Source organism: Phodopus roborovskii, unplaced genomic scaffold (genome assembly GCF_943737965.1).
Source record: "Phodopus roborovskii unplaced genomic scaffold, PHOROB, whole genome shotgun sequence".
Classification (NCBI taxonomy): domain Eukaryota; kingdom Metazoa; phylum Chordata; class Mammalia; order Rodentia; family Cricetidae; genus Phodopus; species Phodopus roborovskii.
The window spans coordinates 290000-306199 of record NW_026126627.1 but is presented as its reverse complement, the minus strand read 5'-3'; the positions used below and the strand labels follow the sequence as shown (position 1 = coordinate 306199).

General features: G+C 42.1%; 1 protein-coding gene across 2 annotated transcripts in view; it reads right to left on the bottom strand.

Moving 5' to 3' along the window:
- Bmerb1 (bMERB domain containing 1) overlaps positions 1-16200 on the bottom strand; it is a 91246-nt gene that overhangs the window by 50209 nt on the left and 24837 nt on the right. The gene's annotated exons all lie outside the window — the stretch shown is intronic.

The window sequence follows — 16200 nt, the reverse complement described above, 5'->3', positions numbered from 1 at the left end:
TTCTGACTAACTGTTTTTACTAACATGGTTTAAATGCCTAAGGGCTCACCTTGAGAAAGGCTCAAGGCTACAGTGGAATCCCAAACACCCAGCATAGCTGACCAACTAAAGTTAGAGCCACAACTGTAAACACCAGAAACTGGGATATTTCTATCTTATGATGCAGCAAGACAATGGCCTAAGCAGTCTAGCAAAGGGCCTAGAGAATGTCTCTCCTGACCTCAGGTCTATTCAGGCTAACAGAGAATGTATGTCTAACCTCCTTGTCTTTGTTAACTTTGTTAAGCTTTCGCTATTTTGATAAACTGAGTCATACAAGAAACTGTGATATTCTGCAATGGTGTGCTATAAAAGGACCAGGAAACATTGCCAGTCTCTCAATGGACTATATTTATGATTTATACTAAAAGAACTTCATGTCAAGAATTGTAATTGTTGAGACTAAACTTAATAGGGATAAAACTGTAGGATCCTAATCTTATAAAAGCTACAAACTTATTGTAAACTGTTAAAGATTAAGACATACATATTAATCATCATCTTATAAATGATCAAATTCTTTATAAATATAATTCATTTGCAGAGACAAACTTTATTTAGCTTCAAATATATGTTTTCAACATTAAGTATAAAACAGGTAACTAAAAATAAGTCAAGTTTATTTAAAATCAAGTATACTTAATAGATGGCCCTCAAAACTCTTCAGAGATCTACAGAATATGGCATTTAAAATATTTAATGGGAAAAACTTCTCATGATATACAGAAATGCCAGCTTCTAGAAGCAACCCTAAGGTCTTCAAAGAAGATGATGGGGTACAGACAACTCCACCTGAGTTACGGTAACACTAACCACTGTGCAAAGCCTCTGCTGCCACGAGGGTTCTTCCCACACTGTGGGCACAGTTTGGTTGACTCCCCTGCTCTGCCTCAACACAGTGAGTCAGCTTTTCCAAGCTCCTCTTCCACAGGAAAATCTCTTGGACCTTCTGGGTCTGGCAGCCAAAGACCTGTGCTGTCCTGTGCAGCAGCTGAAGATGTACCCCTGTCCTGTGTGACAGTATAGCTGAAAACAAATTACCAGTGCCCCCAACAAAGCCACCAAGGCCACAGGAGCCTTAAAGTAACCGCCCAGGTAGCAGTGGTAAGTCCCTGTCATTTTAACTATACATGGGCCATTTGGATTATACTCCCTGCTATAATTTATTCTCACATCTCTAATGGTGGTGACAGCTCACTGTGGCTTCATCACTGTAGTAGCAGCTGTCTGGTCAGTGCATTTCATATGTGAAAACTAGGCCTTGCTTTTCTGGAGCTATAAGGTCACCTGATGAAAAATGCAAATTCACAGGCAGTGTTGCCTGACTAAAGGATTCATATTAGAGGATAAAGGGGTTTCAGTTGTAACTTACTATTTAAAAGAACTTGCTTTGCAAAGGCTGTTCTCAGTAATCAACTGTTTATGTATGTATAATGGTAAATAACTGGCTAAAAAGTTTAAGGTTTATATAGATTATAAGCATCTAAAAATACAAAAGTCTAAAATTATGAGAATCTAAGAAAATTATTTAAAATATACAAATACAAGTTACTCTATGCTATTGTTATACTAAGTTTTCAGAAGTTCACAGTTTTAACATTAATCATTAGAGTTCTGGTGTTATTAATCTAGCCCTGGTAAAATACTGATACTATTATCAGTCACAAGCTCAAGATATAATATTCCTTCTGGTTGTCTTCTAAATATAAACTTAAAGATGCTTCTCATCGTGCTAAAAAACATCTCTGTCCAATCTATACATCCAGCCCTCTGGAGAGAAAAGAATGTTCATACTCTCTAGCCCAAAGTCACCCCTCTTGCTATGACTCGAATGCATGAGACTACTCCAGAAGTTTTGGTTTTGGTTTGAATGTGTGGATACTGAATTTTAATCATTCTGTCACACAGCCCCTTCATGTGCAAATGCTCCAAGTTTCCCTAAGCTATTTTCCTTCCTTCCTTTCTTCCCTTCCCTTCCTTCCCTTACTTCCTTTTTTTCCTTCCTTCCCTCTCTTCCTTTCCTTCTTTCCTTCCTCTCCTTCCTTCCTTCTTTCTTTTTCTTTATATGTTTAGGGGTGTGTGTGTGTGTGTGTGTGTGTGTGTGTGTGTGTGTGTGTGTTGGTAAGAGATCTCAGGTGTCTTCCTCTGGAGCCATTTACCTTGTTTTTAGTTTGTTTTGTTTGTTTGCCTCTTTGAGTCAGCACTCTTTATGTAGGCTGGTGGAATTCACAGAGATCTTCCTGTCTCTGTTTCCTGAGTTCTGGGATGAAAGACAGATACCCCCACACCAAGCTTACCTTGTTTTTTTTGTTTTCTGTTTTTTGTTTTTTGAGACAGGGTCTCTCACTGGGACATGGAAATGACTAGGTAGGACAGGCCAGCTGGGCAGGAAGCCCCAGATACCCTTGTTCCAGATGGAACAACAATAAGCATATGCTATCTCCCCAGCCCTCTTCTGGGCTGTTTGTTCCTAGAATTAATTAAATGATTAATAAGGTAGTACACATACATAAAGAACCCCCATGGCACTGGTACTCACATTTGGAGATTCCAGTATTAGGAAGCAGAGGATGGGGTGGGTTTCATTGTTAAGAACTTACATCCTAACAGCCAATGCTAGGACTGGGCCAAGAGTGGGTGGATTGGTGGGGGAGTAGAGAGTCATCCTGTCTTTATCTGTATATGATCTCCCAAGATCACATCTTTGGAGAAATATTTAAGGTGAGAAATGCCTACTTTCATGATTAAGGGTATGGTGAAAATGTGTGACCTGAAGCCATAAAAGCCAAGGCCAGGCTATTCAGAAAGTCTCTAAAGACCTCAGTGGACAACTTACAGTACAAAAGAAGGCACTAGAGTAGAGGCATCCTTTCTCACGTGTTTGTGGAGACCAGAGGTCAAGCTTGAGTGTTGTTCCTCAGGTAACATCCACCTTGCTTTTTGAGGCCTCTCACTGGCCTGGGACTCAACCAACTGACTGGACAGTGAGCCCCAGGGATGCAACTAGCTGCCTCCCCAGTGCTGGCATTACAAATGTGAACCACCACACCCTGTTCTATGTAAGTACCGGGGACTGAACTCAGGTCTTCATGTTTGCAAGGCAAGAACTTTATCCACTTAGCCAATTCCCAGCCTTAGGGGACATTTTTTTCATATAACCTTCTCCTGACTTGGCACTTCCTCCTACCAGGTTTCCTGTTAGAATCTGTCTGCCTCTGGCAGCTCATGATGGCACAGGAGCTCAAAGAGTGTCTCAAAAGATATTTCTAAGCCCATGTGGCTATTTTAACGTCATGCTTCCTCCTCAACTCCAGTGTCACCATGCCAGGACATTTAACTCTTTGAAACATTGACCTATGGGGCCAGATGAGTCTTTGTCAGGGATGTCAGGGACAAAGCAGCATTCTGTGTACTGGAGAAGATTTAGCAGCATCTGTGGCCACTACCCATGGGATGATAGGAGCATCCCTTATCCCACTTGAGCATCCAAACATTGTCAGGGTGTTGTGGGCCTTACTGCTGTTGAGAAACACTGCTGCAGGTGTTGAGTTAGATGCCTAGTGGCAGGGCTTGTGGTCCAGTCCACCATGTACAGGATGCTCATTAGTCCTTCCTCCCTAGTAGTGTGCTGAAAGGCTTCTCTCAATAGTTTTTCTGGCAGATCAATTGCACTATTATTTTTTATTCGTGTGTACGTGTGCACATATGTATTTGAGTGCCCATACAAGAGCATGTTTAAGCTGGAGTTCAATGTTAAGTATTTTGCTCCATCAATCTCCACCTTATTCTCTCTCTCTCTCTCTCTCTCTCTCTCTCTCTCTCTCTCTCTCTCTCCTTCCTTTTTTTTTTTTTGAGACAGTCTTATTGAATCTGTTTCTCACTGGGGCTTGCCTAATATGTCTCCCCAGACTGGCTAGCCAGCAAGTCCAGGGATCCTCCTGCCTCCCTCTGCCTCTAAGGCATCTTTTATGCAGCAAGCCCTTTGCCCACCCAGCCATCTCAACAGCTCCTCTGCTACACTTCATATTGAATGAGTTGGATTTGCAGCTCACTGTGCAGTGTTCACCTGTGCCTACCTAGCAGGCATTGTCTTCAGCCCCACCACAGAAAGCTAACTTCCTGAGCCTTCCTTCCCCGGCTTTGAAACTATGTTGCGTGTTAAAAGGCAAAGTCAGATGCCCTTGGGGAGTGACTGCCTGGAGTGGCATGCTGGTCATGCTCTGGGCTCTGTGTCAGCATTTCCTGCCACCTGCTGTAGAGGGGCTCAGTGTGTCCTGGACCTGGCAGCACTGATGCATCTCTTAGAATTAATAACCTTAATCACTGTATCTGTCACTTGTGCAGATAGATCCCTCCTGAATATTTATTGACTTCCTAATTGTTTCTTTCCTCATCTCTGTTATCCAGGGGGTTAAAGGGAGGCCTCTCAGACCTTGCCATCTTCTTTTCCTCACCTGCCCTCCCCCACCTCAGCCCAGCATCTCACCATTTCTGCCACACCCTCCCCTCACTGTGCTCGGGTCATTTTGTCACATGGCTCATGACATCTTGGACTTGAGGTTGTCAGACTGAACACATGAAAATAAAGGCTGCTCAGTTCCCTTTGGTTTTAGATAAGCACCATTGTAACATATATCTCAAATATTGCATGGGATATACTTAACTTTCCAAACTGTTATTTAACTGAAAACCAGAGTTAATAGCGCAGTCTGTGTTTTACCTGGAAACCCTACCTGAGCTTTCCTTCAGTGCACTTACCACAACTTAAAATTATTTTCCTATTTGTGGGACTCATTCTATAAAGGGTGTACATGAGTCAAGTTTCTCTCCCTATTTTGCTTCTGACTCCTCAGCTAACACAGGCTTTCTCCTTTTCCCTTTAATATACCACCATTTTCTTATAGGCCACATTTGTCTCCTCTCTATCCAGAGCAGTCCTTTGTTGCCCTCCAGGACAAATACTCCTGCCTCTTCTCCCTCGTGCTCTATCTCCTGTCTTTGTCTCTTATTTTCTGCCCTCTGACATCTGGAGTAAATTAATCTCTTTTTGTGCTGGGAACTTGGTCTTGGAGGATCTGAGCTGATATTTTTCCTTTTAGAGATCACTGAGGACTACATGGATATCAGCCTCTGACCTCTATATACAGTACAACACCCATACACATGGGAACATGCGCACACAGTACATATGGGAACATGTGTACACAGTACACCCATATACATGGAAACATGCATACACAGTACACCTGTACACATGAGAACATGCATATGCACACACCTCTCATATAACACATGTAAAAAAAATTCTTTTGAAAGGGAAGGATGGGGGTCAGTGGTCAATGGGGTAGCCCAGAAAGAAGCCAGGAGGGAGAGAAAGACCATCAGCAGCCAAGCAAGCAGCCTGGAGGCTGGGAGGAAGAGAGGTTTTCAGTGGATGAGTGAGTAGCAGCAGCAGCATCTCCTCCAGAAGCTATTTTAAGAGCTGAGAGCTGGGCAACGGTAGCACACACCTTTAATCCCAGCACTCAGAAGGCAGAGGTAAGCAGACCTCTGTGAGTTCAAGGCCAACCTGATCTACAAAGTGAGTTCCAGGATAGCCAGGACTGTTAAACAGAGAAACCCTGTCTCAAAAACAAAAAAAGAAAAAAAAAAAAGAAAAAAAAATGTGCCTCTGGGAAAGAGCATCCAGTGCCATTCTCAGTATTATACCCAGCTGCAACAATGACCATTAGAGCCTTAGACCCACATGCACATAGGTGCTGCATCACCAGAGAGAGCACTATCCCCGGCTGCACTGAGGAATGCAGTGCATTCCTAGAGGAATGACCACCTGAACTTTGCCCCCACCCCCACACACATCTGGAGGAGTGATCAGCAGAGGCTCTGCCCTGCCTTCACTTGGAGAATTCAATGGAGCCACAGCAGCCAAATACACCCACTGGAGGAAGAGAGAACCTCAGAAGCACAGGCTCCAACTGTATCATTAGAGAAATAGGTAGACAACAGTGTAAGAATACACACAGCAACACAAGGAGCAATGCAGCACTGCCAGAAACTAGTGGTTCTGCAACGTAAGACCTGAATATTGCAACGTAAGACCTGAATATTGCAACGTAGATGTTGAGGCCCTTAAAAGGGAAATAAAAATTTCCCTTAAAGAAATGGAGGAAAAGACAAAAAAAAAAAAAAAAAAAGGAAGGAGCAATCAAACAAGTGAAGGAAATGGTTCAAAACTTGAACACTGAAATAGAGGCAATACATAAAACACAAACTGAGGGAATTCTGGAAATGGAAAATCGAGGAAGTAGATTCATTGGTCAAAGTAAATGTTAAAGTCAACAAATTCTTAACACAAAATATCCAGGAAATCTGGGATACCAGGAAAAGATCAATAGGAATAATAGGGATAGAAAAAGGAGAAGAAACCCAGCTCAAAGGCACAGAAAATATATTCAACAAAATTGTAGAAGAAACTTTCCCAACCTAAAGAAAATATAAGTTTATGGAACACCAAATAGACTGAACAAAAAAAACCAACCAACCAACCAAACAAACAAACAAAAAAAGTTCCCTCCACACATAATAATCAAAACACTAAACATACAGAATAAAGAATATTAAAAACTGCAACAAAGGGAAAGGGCCAAATAATATATAAAGGCAGACCTATCAAATTACACCCAACTTCTCGGTGGAAACAATGAAAGCCAGAAGGTCCTGGGCAGGCACTATGCAGACACTAAGAGACCATGGATGCCAGCCCAGTCACCATATATGAAAAATAAAAGATATTCCATGACAAAACCAGATTTAAACAGTACCTATCCACAAATCCAGCCTTACAGAAAGTACTAGAAGGAAAACTCCAACCCAAGGAAGTTAGCTACACCCACAAAAACATAGGCAAAAGATAATCCCACAACAGCAAATCCCAAAGAATGGAATGTACACACAATACCATCAAAAACAACAACAAAAAAATAACAGTAACTAGCAACAACTTGTCATTAGTATCCCTTAATATCAATGGACTCAATTCCCCTATAAAAAGACTCAAGCTAACAGAGTGGATACAAAGACAGAATCCACTTTTGCTACATACAAGAAACACACCTCAACTTTAAAAACAGATAATACTTCAGGGTAAAGGGCTGGGAAAAGATTTTCCAATCAAACGAACCTAAAAACATGCTGGTATAGCTATCCTAATATCTAACAAAACAGACTTCAAACTAAAGTTAGTCAAAAGAGATGAAGAAGAACGTTTCATATTCATCTCAGGAAAAACTGATCAAAATAAATTCTCAATTCTGAACATCTGTGCCCCAAATACAAGGCCACCCACATTTGTAAAAGAAACACTACTAAAGCCCCACACACTAATAGTAAGAGACTTCAACACCACACTGGACAGGTCTCCCAGAGAGAAACTAAACAGAAAATAAAGGAACTAGCAGATGTTATGAGTCAAATGTGTTTAACAGACATCTATAAGATATTCCACCAAAATATGAAAGAAAATACCTTCTTCTCAGCACCCCATGGAACCTTCTCTAAAACTGTCCACAATACTTGGTAACAAGGCAAACCACAACAGATACAAAAAATTGGAATAAACCCATGTGCCTTATCAGATCACTATGGCTTAAAGTTAGACTTCAACAACAACACTAATTACAGAAAGCACACAAACTCCTGGAAATTAAACAATGCTCAACTGAATCACCACTGGGTCAAGGAAGACATAAACAAAGAAATTAGACTTCCTAAAATGCAATGAAAATAACAACACAATATACCCAAACTTATGAGACACAATGAAAGCAGTGATAAGAGGAAAGTTCATAGCACTAGATAAAGAAGCTGGAGAAATTCGACACTAGCAAGTTAGCAGAAAAACTGAAAGATCTAGAACAAATTCACCCAGCAGGAGTAGACAGCTAAAAATAATCAAATGAGGGCTGGAATCAATAAAATCGAAACAAAGAAAACAATACAAAGAATCAATGAGACAGAGTTTGTTTTTCAAGAAAATCAACAAGGTAGACAAACCTTTATCCAAACTAACGAAAAGGCAGAGAATATCGAAATTAACAAAATCAGAAATGACACTGAGGAAATCTAGAGAAACATCAGGTCATACTTCAAAAGCCTGTACTCCACAAAATTGGAAAATTTAAAGGAAATGGGCAATTTTCTGGATAAGCACCACATACCAAAATTAAATCAAGACCAGATAAACACATTAGATAGACCTATAACCCCTATGGAAATAGAAACAGTCATCAAAAGTTTCCCAACCAAAAAAAGCTCAGGGCCAGTTCAGCACAGAATCCTATCAGCTGTTCAAAGAAGAGCTAATACCAATACTCCTCAAATTGTTCCACACAATAGAAACTGAAGGAACATTGCCAAACTCTTTTTATGAGACTGCAGTTACCCTGATACAAAACCACACAAAGACACAACTAAGATATAGAATTACTGACAAATCTCCCTCATGAATATTGATGCAAAAATACCCAATTAAAAAAAATACTGGCAAACCAAATCCAAGAATACATTAGAGAAATCATCCACCATGACCATCTTCCCAGAGATGCACAGATAGTTCAACATATGAAAATCCATCAATGTAATCTACCATATATCAAACTGAAAAAAAAAACCCACATGGTCATCTCATTAGATGTAAAAAGGCCTTTGACAAAATCCATCACCACTTCATGATAAAGGTCTTGGAGAAATTAGGGATGCAAGGAACATACTTAAACATAATAAACTCAATATACAGCAAGCCAACAGCCAACATCAAACTAAATGGAGAGAAACAAAGCCATCCCATTAAAATCAGGAACAAGGCAACTTTGTCTACTCTCTCCATATCTATTCAATATAGTACTCCAAGTTCTAGCAAAAGCAACAAGACAACAAAAGAGCAAGGTGATATAAATTGGAAAGGAAAAGTCAAACTTTTTGCCATTTGCTGATGATATAGTATAAATAAATAAGTGACCAAAAATTCTACCAGTGAATGCCTGCAACTGATAAAATCCTTCCTGTGACAAGATACAGTGGATGGCTTGGGCAGTTTGTGGGGCCATGGGCAGTGGGACCAAGATCTATCACTAATGCATGAACTGCTTTTTGGAGCACAGTTCCTATGGAGAAACACCTTGGTCAGGGCGGGAGGATCTTGGTTCTGCCTCAACATGGTGATGGGACAGACTTTTTCATCTCCCCATGGGAGGCCTTATCCTCTCTGAGGAGCAAAAGCGGGGTTGGGTGTTAGGTGATGGGAAGGCGAGTGAGAGAAGGAGGGAGAGGGGGAAGTAAAAAAAAAAAAAAAACAGAGAGAGGGATGGGAAGGAACTAAGTCAGAGTGGAAAATACTCCTAGCACCAGAAGATCAAATGGTTAAAACGAGCTTTTACCTCCACACCCAAGACTAAACAGCACATGCTCTTGGACTGTTTCCTTATTACAGCGGGGTTTCCTATCTCCATTAAAGCTGCACTTGAGCATGACAACCCCTTAGATTAGAGTGGAGAGTGGGTACTTAGGTAAAAACCTGGGGACTCTGTAAGGAATGTATCTGGAGAGACACAACTCATCCTAGAGTTCCTTTTTATTTTTGTGGTTTGTGCACGAATGAAGTAATTGTCATCTTGTAACATGTGTTCAAGTACCCATGGAGGCCAGAAGAGGGCGGCAGGTGTCTTTGTCATGCTCTGCCTGGTTCCTCAAAGGCACAGACTCTTCCTGAACTCGGAGTTATTGGGAAGAGAGTGTGTGTGTGTGTGTGTGTGTGTGTGTGTGTGTGTGTGTGTGTGTGTGTGTGTGTTTTCGTTTTCAATGAGGCTGGCAGCCAGCAAGCCAGTAACCGTCTTGTCTCCATCTCCCACAGCACTAGGGTTACAAGCACATACTGGCCGGGTGCCCACATCTGAACTCAGGTCCTAACCACTGAGCCAGCTCTCCTGCCCCTTGATTTCTACATCACCAGGAAGCGTCCCTCCGTGCTGTAATAGCATGGATTGGGTTTCTGTTTGCTTGCTTGCTTTTTGCTTTGGTTTTGGTGCTTTGTTTTTTAAGAGCTTCCAATCTTTTCTCCAACAGATGTGCAGCACCTCCACAGTCCTACATTGGCATTGCAACTACTCTTCCCAGTATTTTCTTTTTATCTGTGTCTTTAAATACAGAACCTGCATGCTAAGCAAGTGCTTCACTACTGAACTACACCCCGAGCCCACTTCTCCTTTCTTCCAGCAGAATATCTTCTACCTTAGGCTGGCCTCCACTGCTTGTAGCTGAGACTGGCCTTGAACTCCCATTCCTGCAGCCTCTACCTCCTAAGGGTTGGGATTGCAGGAATGAACCGCCACACCTAGCTTTGGCCCATTGACATTTAATGTAATCAGTGATATCATTGATTTACATCCTCGTCCTCTGTCTTGCTGCTTCTCTGTCTGTGTTGGGTCCTTTTTTGTTTGTGTGTGTGTGTTTCTCTATCACTCCCTCTCTGCCTCATTTTATGTTAAATGTCGGGGACTGCTCACCTGGCATACATGAAGCACGAGGTGAAGAGGGAAGAGAATCAAAATCTCAAGGTCATCTTTAGCTAAGAGTGAGCTTGAGGCTAGCTAATTCAAAACTAGAGCCTGTCTCAAAAATAAAGAAATGAGCAAATAAATCCAGACAGGAAACTTAGACACAATGTTATTAAAGCCACCAAGAAATGTAATGCACTTCAACTTAAGTCATAGGAGTCCGGAGATGCTTCCAAAGAAGGCAAAATGCCTGAGTTATTTATTGACAAATGAACAGGACACGGTTGGTGAGAGAAATGCGGACAATCTGAACCTACACCTGCAGGTGCAGCCACCTGGGAAGAGGTCGGACAGTGGGATCAAAGGCTGGGCTTGGGAAGGGAGACCGTGGGCTGCTGCAAACCCAGTTGGCTTCTTTCTGAAGGCAATGGAGACCTGATGGGTTGAAAGAGGGTCATATTTGCATTGCAGACTTTGTCGGGATGGGGAAATGGCTCATTTGACAAAACACTTGCTGACCTGAGTTCAGGTCCCAAGGACCCATGTAAAAACCCAATGTGGTGATTGTGACCTGGATCTCCTATGGCAAGAAGGGAGGCAGGTGTAAGGATTCGGGCATTATGTTGGCCTGCCCCTGCCACCTGGCAGAATGCACTCGGGCAGTACCCTGGTCAGTTCAGGGTCCCATGATTACGTAGCCTGCCTGCAGGTGCAAAGGACCCCTTTAAAAGAAAGACCCCTGCCCACACCCACTCCTCTCTTTCCTGTTCTCTTTCCTGCTGTTACCCTGCGGCAGACAGGACTTTTCCTGTCTCTCTCTTCTGTCCTCTCTCTGTCTCTGTGTCTCTTTACCGCCCCCCCCAACTTTTCCTTTCTAATAAAACTTCTCACTAAGCCTGGCCCTCCACCTGGGTCACCCTCGTCTGCCATGGAATCCGCCAAGGCCCCCCTCCAGCTTTATCATAACAGCAGGGACAGCAGAATCTGGAGAAGCTAGCCTGGTGTGTGCAAGGGCAAGGAAGATAAGACACCAGTCTCAAAAAGGCTGGAGAGCAAGGACCTGCCACCCCAAATTATCTTCTGACCTCCATGTTAGCATACGTGGACACATGACCACGGGTGAACACAAATTTTTAATTAAAAAATGACTTTGTCCTACCCTCTTCCCACTATTCCCATGCTTCCAATTTGCTCAGGAGCTCTTGTCCCTTTCCCCTTCTCCAGGGGATCAGGTATATCTCTCTTAGGGTCCTCCTTGTTTCCCAGCTTCTCTGAGGTATGGATTGTAATCTGGTGATCCTTTGCTCTATGTCTAATATCTGTATATTAGTGAGTACATACCATGTTTGTCTTTCTGTGACTGGGTTATCTCACTCAGGATGATTTCTTCTAGTTCCATCCATTTGCCTGCGAATTTCAAGATTCCATTGCTTTCTCTGCTGAGTAGTACTTCACTGAGTAAATGTACCACATTTTCTCCATCCATTCTTCAGTTGAGGAACATCTAGGTTTCTTCCAGGTTCTGGTATTACAAATAATGCTGCTATAAACATAGTTGAGCAGATGTCCTTGTTTTATGAATGTGTATCCTTTGGGTATATGCCTAAGAGTAAAATTGAGGTAGACTGGTTCCCATTTTCCAGAGAAATCACCATACTGATTTCCAAAGTGGCTGTACAAGTTTGCACTCGCACCAGAAATGGAGGAGCATTTCCCTTTCTCCACTTTCTCTCCAGCATAAACTGTCCTTGGTGTTTTTTGTTTTAGCCATTCTGACTGGTGTAAGATGGTATCTCAGATTTGTTTTGATTTGCATTTCCCTGGTGGCTAAGGTTGTTGAGCAATTTCTTAAGTGTCTTTCAGCCATTTTAGGTTCTTCTATTGAGAATTCTCTTTTTAGTTCTGTACCCCACTTTTTAATTGAATTATTTGATGTCTATGTTCTTGAATTCTTTGTATATTTTAGAAATCAGTCCTCTGTCAGATGTGGAGTAGTCAAGCATCTGCCACACAGAGACTAGCTACAAAGGTTACTGCTAGTCTTATCGAGACTTGTCATTGCTTTAATATCCTTTTTCCTACAGGATCCCATAGAACCATCATCGTCCCATTTCAGCAGGAAGTAATCCTAGGAAAACAGTCCCCTTTCCCATGAAGGGATAATACTCCTGCATAGGTTCTGGTTTTAATTATGAAGGGTTGAGTATGGAAGGTGATGCTCATACTCGGGTATTTCTTTTAGATAAGTTTAAGGGTATGAATGAGAAAGGTATGATTAAGATATAGGTAGATTAACATATCATCTTATGAATTATCTTAGTAATTATTAGCTATAGACAACTTACATTGTTATAGACTCTTGTATGTTGTAACTTACATAAAATTAAGTTTGTATTCCTTCCTTGAATAATTTGTAGATTACATTTTGTCATGTTGTGTAAGGTCTTTCTGTTTACAATGTTTTGCACACAAATATGTTTATCATATTCTATGTATGTACACTTTTACATATGTTAAGATATTTTGTATATTGTATTGTATATTGATACAATTTAGGATATTTTTATCATGTTGCACTATACAGTTCTGCCTCTAGTCAAGATACTTCAATTCTACCTCTGTTTTAGAGATTTACGTGTGTGTGTGTGTGTGTGTGTGTGTGTGTGTGTGTGTGTGTGTATAGTTATATTGCTGAAATCATTGTCCTTGTATTATTTTGGGAAGTTTCAGCCATTTGTACAACTATATTCCTGAGTGTTACAGATTATCATCACTCATGTTTCTTATACCTATGAGATTAGTCAGACATAGATGTTTGATCTTCAGACACTTCATAGACCTGCAGAATATGGCATTTAAATATTTTAATATTAGTACTTCTCATAAGACACAATTGTATGTTGTACACTGAGGTTTGCTGTACACTGAGGTATTCCTCTCCTCCCCCACCTCAACCTCTGACTTTGGACATGCTGTCCTACTGTGCTTGCAGGAGATAAACTTAGAAGACTGCTAAACCTTGCCAAGTCAGGGTAAGACAGCCTTTCAACCTTCCTGCGTCTCTATTGGTCAGTCAGACACTCTAGGCCTCAGCCAAAGCTGGCTGCCCTGACATTGCTGTGAGACTTTAGGTGACTGCCCAGGTAGCCTGCTGTTTCTGTCTTCACTGCCCTTCTGGAAGCTGCTCGCTGCACTTCCTGCCTACCCTAGTATTGATATCTTCCTTCTCAGGTCTTTGATGAGGTTGAAGATTAGACTGTCACAATTATTGTTCTCTCTTCCTAGATAGAAATATTAGGTACAAGACTTAAACTTTCCCGCTTAAGACAACTCTATAGCAATTTCTGTTATTCCTTCACCCTAGGACTCTTGTCGCTTCACTGCAATAGGGTTTAAGTGTGCGTGTTCTTACATTTCCTTTTCCTAGAGCATACTTATATTTGCTATCTTTGTATATAGTTTTGTATCAAACCTAAATCTTTTTCTTTAGACTAAAAGGGGAATTGTAATGAGAGATCCACCCAGCCACACCTGTGGCACTGACCACACCTGCTTGGGCGTGGCCACAGGTGAGTAGGTGAGCATGTGGTATTTATTTGGTCTAGGGTCTGGGACAGGCTTGCTCTCTCTTGCTTCTGATCGGCTCCTCATCACTCAGGGCAGCCAATGTGGATCCTCAGAGCAGGGACTTGAGGCGGTCATCTATATCACATGTAAATGATTTCTCCCTAAATAAAATTTTATTAGTCCATATCTGAGCCAGTCCCATGAATCTTGTGCCATGCACCAATTATCTGCTTCATTTTGGGGAGAAGAGAAGGGGAAGGAGAACAGGAGTGATCAGGAAAATTGAGTGGGAAGATGAATAGAGGAGAGCAAGAAAAGAGACACATCAATGGAAGGAGCCATTATAGGTTTAAAGAGAAATATGGCCCTAGGGAATTGTACAGAGACCCACAAGGATGACCCCGACTAACAATCTGAGCAATAGTGGAGAGGCTACCTTAAATGCCCTTCCCCTATAATGAGAATGATGACTAACTTGTATGTCATACTAGAGCCTTCATCTAGCTGATGGAAGCAGAAGCAGACACCCACAACTAAACACTGAGCCAAAGTCCTGGAAGCCAGTTTCAGAGAGGGAGGAGTGATGAGCAAAGGGGTCAAGACCATGCTGGGAAAACCCACAGAAACAGCTGACCTGAGCAAGTGGGAACTCATGGACCCCAGTTTGGAAGCTGGGGAACCAATACAGGACCAAAACCAGACCCCATGAAAGCGGGTGTCAGCTAGGAGGATTGGGCAGTCTATGGAGCCTCTGGCAGTGGAACCAGGATGTATCCCTAGCGTACGAATGAACGTCAGGAGTCCATTTCCTATGGAGGGATACTCCCTTAGCCTAGAGACAGGATGGAGGGTCTAGGCCATACCCCAAATAATCTGACAGATTTTGATGATCCCTCATGGAAGTCCTCACCCTCCCTGGGCAGTGGATGGGGGGAGGGGGTGGGGAGTTGGTGGGGCCATGAAAGGATAGGAAGGAGAGGGAACTGGTATTGATATGTAAAATAAGATGATTTATAATAAAATATAAAAAAAAAGAAAAAAATGACTTTGTCAACTATTTGTAAGCTCCACGAGACAAGAGCCAAATGCCCAGTAAAGTATTGGGGGTTTGGCCAGCTGGGAAAATGACCTTCATCCAGAGTTTCCTGATTCCCAGTCTCATCCACTGTGCCACTGGAGTTGTATTTCACTTCTTACTCAAGAAGTTTTAATCTAGTCTAAAAGAAAAAAAAAAAATGAGCCCTCATAGAATGAAGTCAGACATGCATGCCTCCAACATTTCAAACAGTTCAGTTTCAAACCCAGGAGAAAAGGTTGAGGTGCCTATTTAACATATCAACACAGACCTGATCACCAGGTTTTCTCAGCATCCCTTAGTCTCTACCTGTTACAGGCCCTCCTGGCTGGTATACTCTGCCTCCCTATCCTAAACTTCTTCAGCCCAAGGGCTGGGCTGCCCTTTGCCCAGCTGCCCTTCCTATATAATCCAACCGCTTGGTTACCTAGTCCTTTTGTACCTTTTTTCTCCTGGCTCCTGCCCTAGTCTCCCCCACCCCTTTCCCATCTCCTCCCCATCCCACATGGTCTGGCTCAGGGTTATGTTGGCTCTGGACTCTCCCAGTGGCCCTGTCTCTGCCTATGCTCTCACTGTTATCTATAATAAACTTTCTTCTTCACCATACCTAGGAGCCGTCATGTACATCCTTTTACTTTTTCTTTATTTTTCACTCACAGGCTTACTGAGAATCTTTACTCAGCAAATCAACTTGAAGGATCCACGTAGAGGAAGGGCCAGCAAGATGGCTCAGTGGATAAAGGCACGCGCCACCAAGTCTGAGGACCTGAGTTAGATCTCTGTGACCCACATGGTGGAGGGAGAGAACCCTTTTTTGTAAGTTGTCCTTGACCCCCACATGTACTTCATGACATATGTGCTCACACACATACACATAAATAAATATATGAATGTACTTTTAAAAATTAAAATATACAAACCAATAAATGTCTGGCCTGGGGCCATAGCTCAATTGGTAAAGGGCTTGTC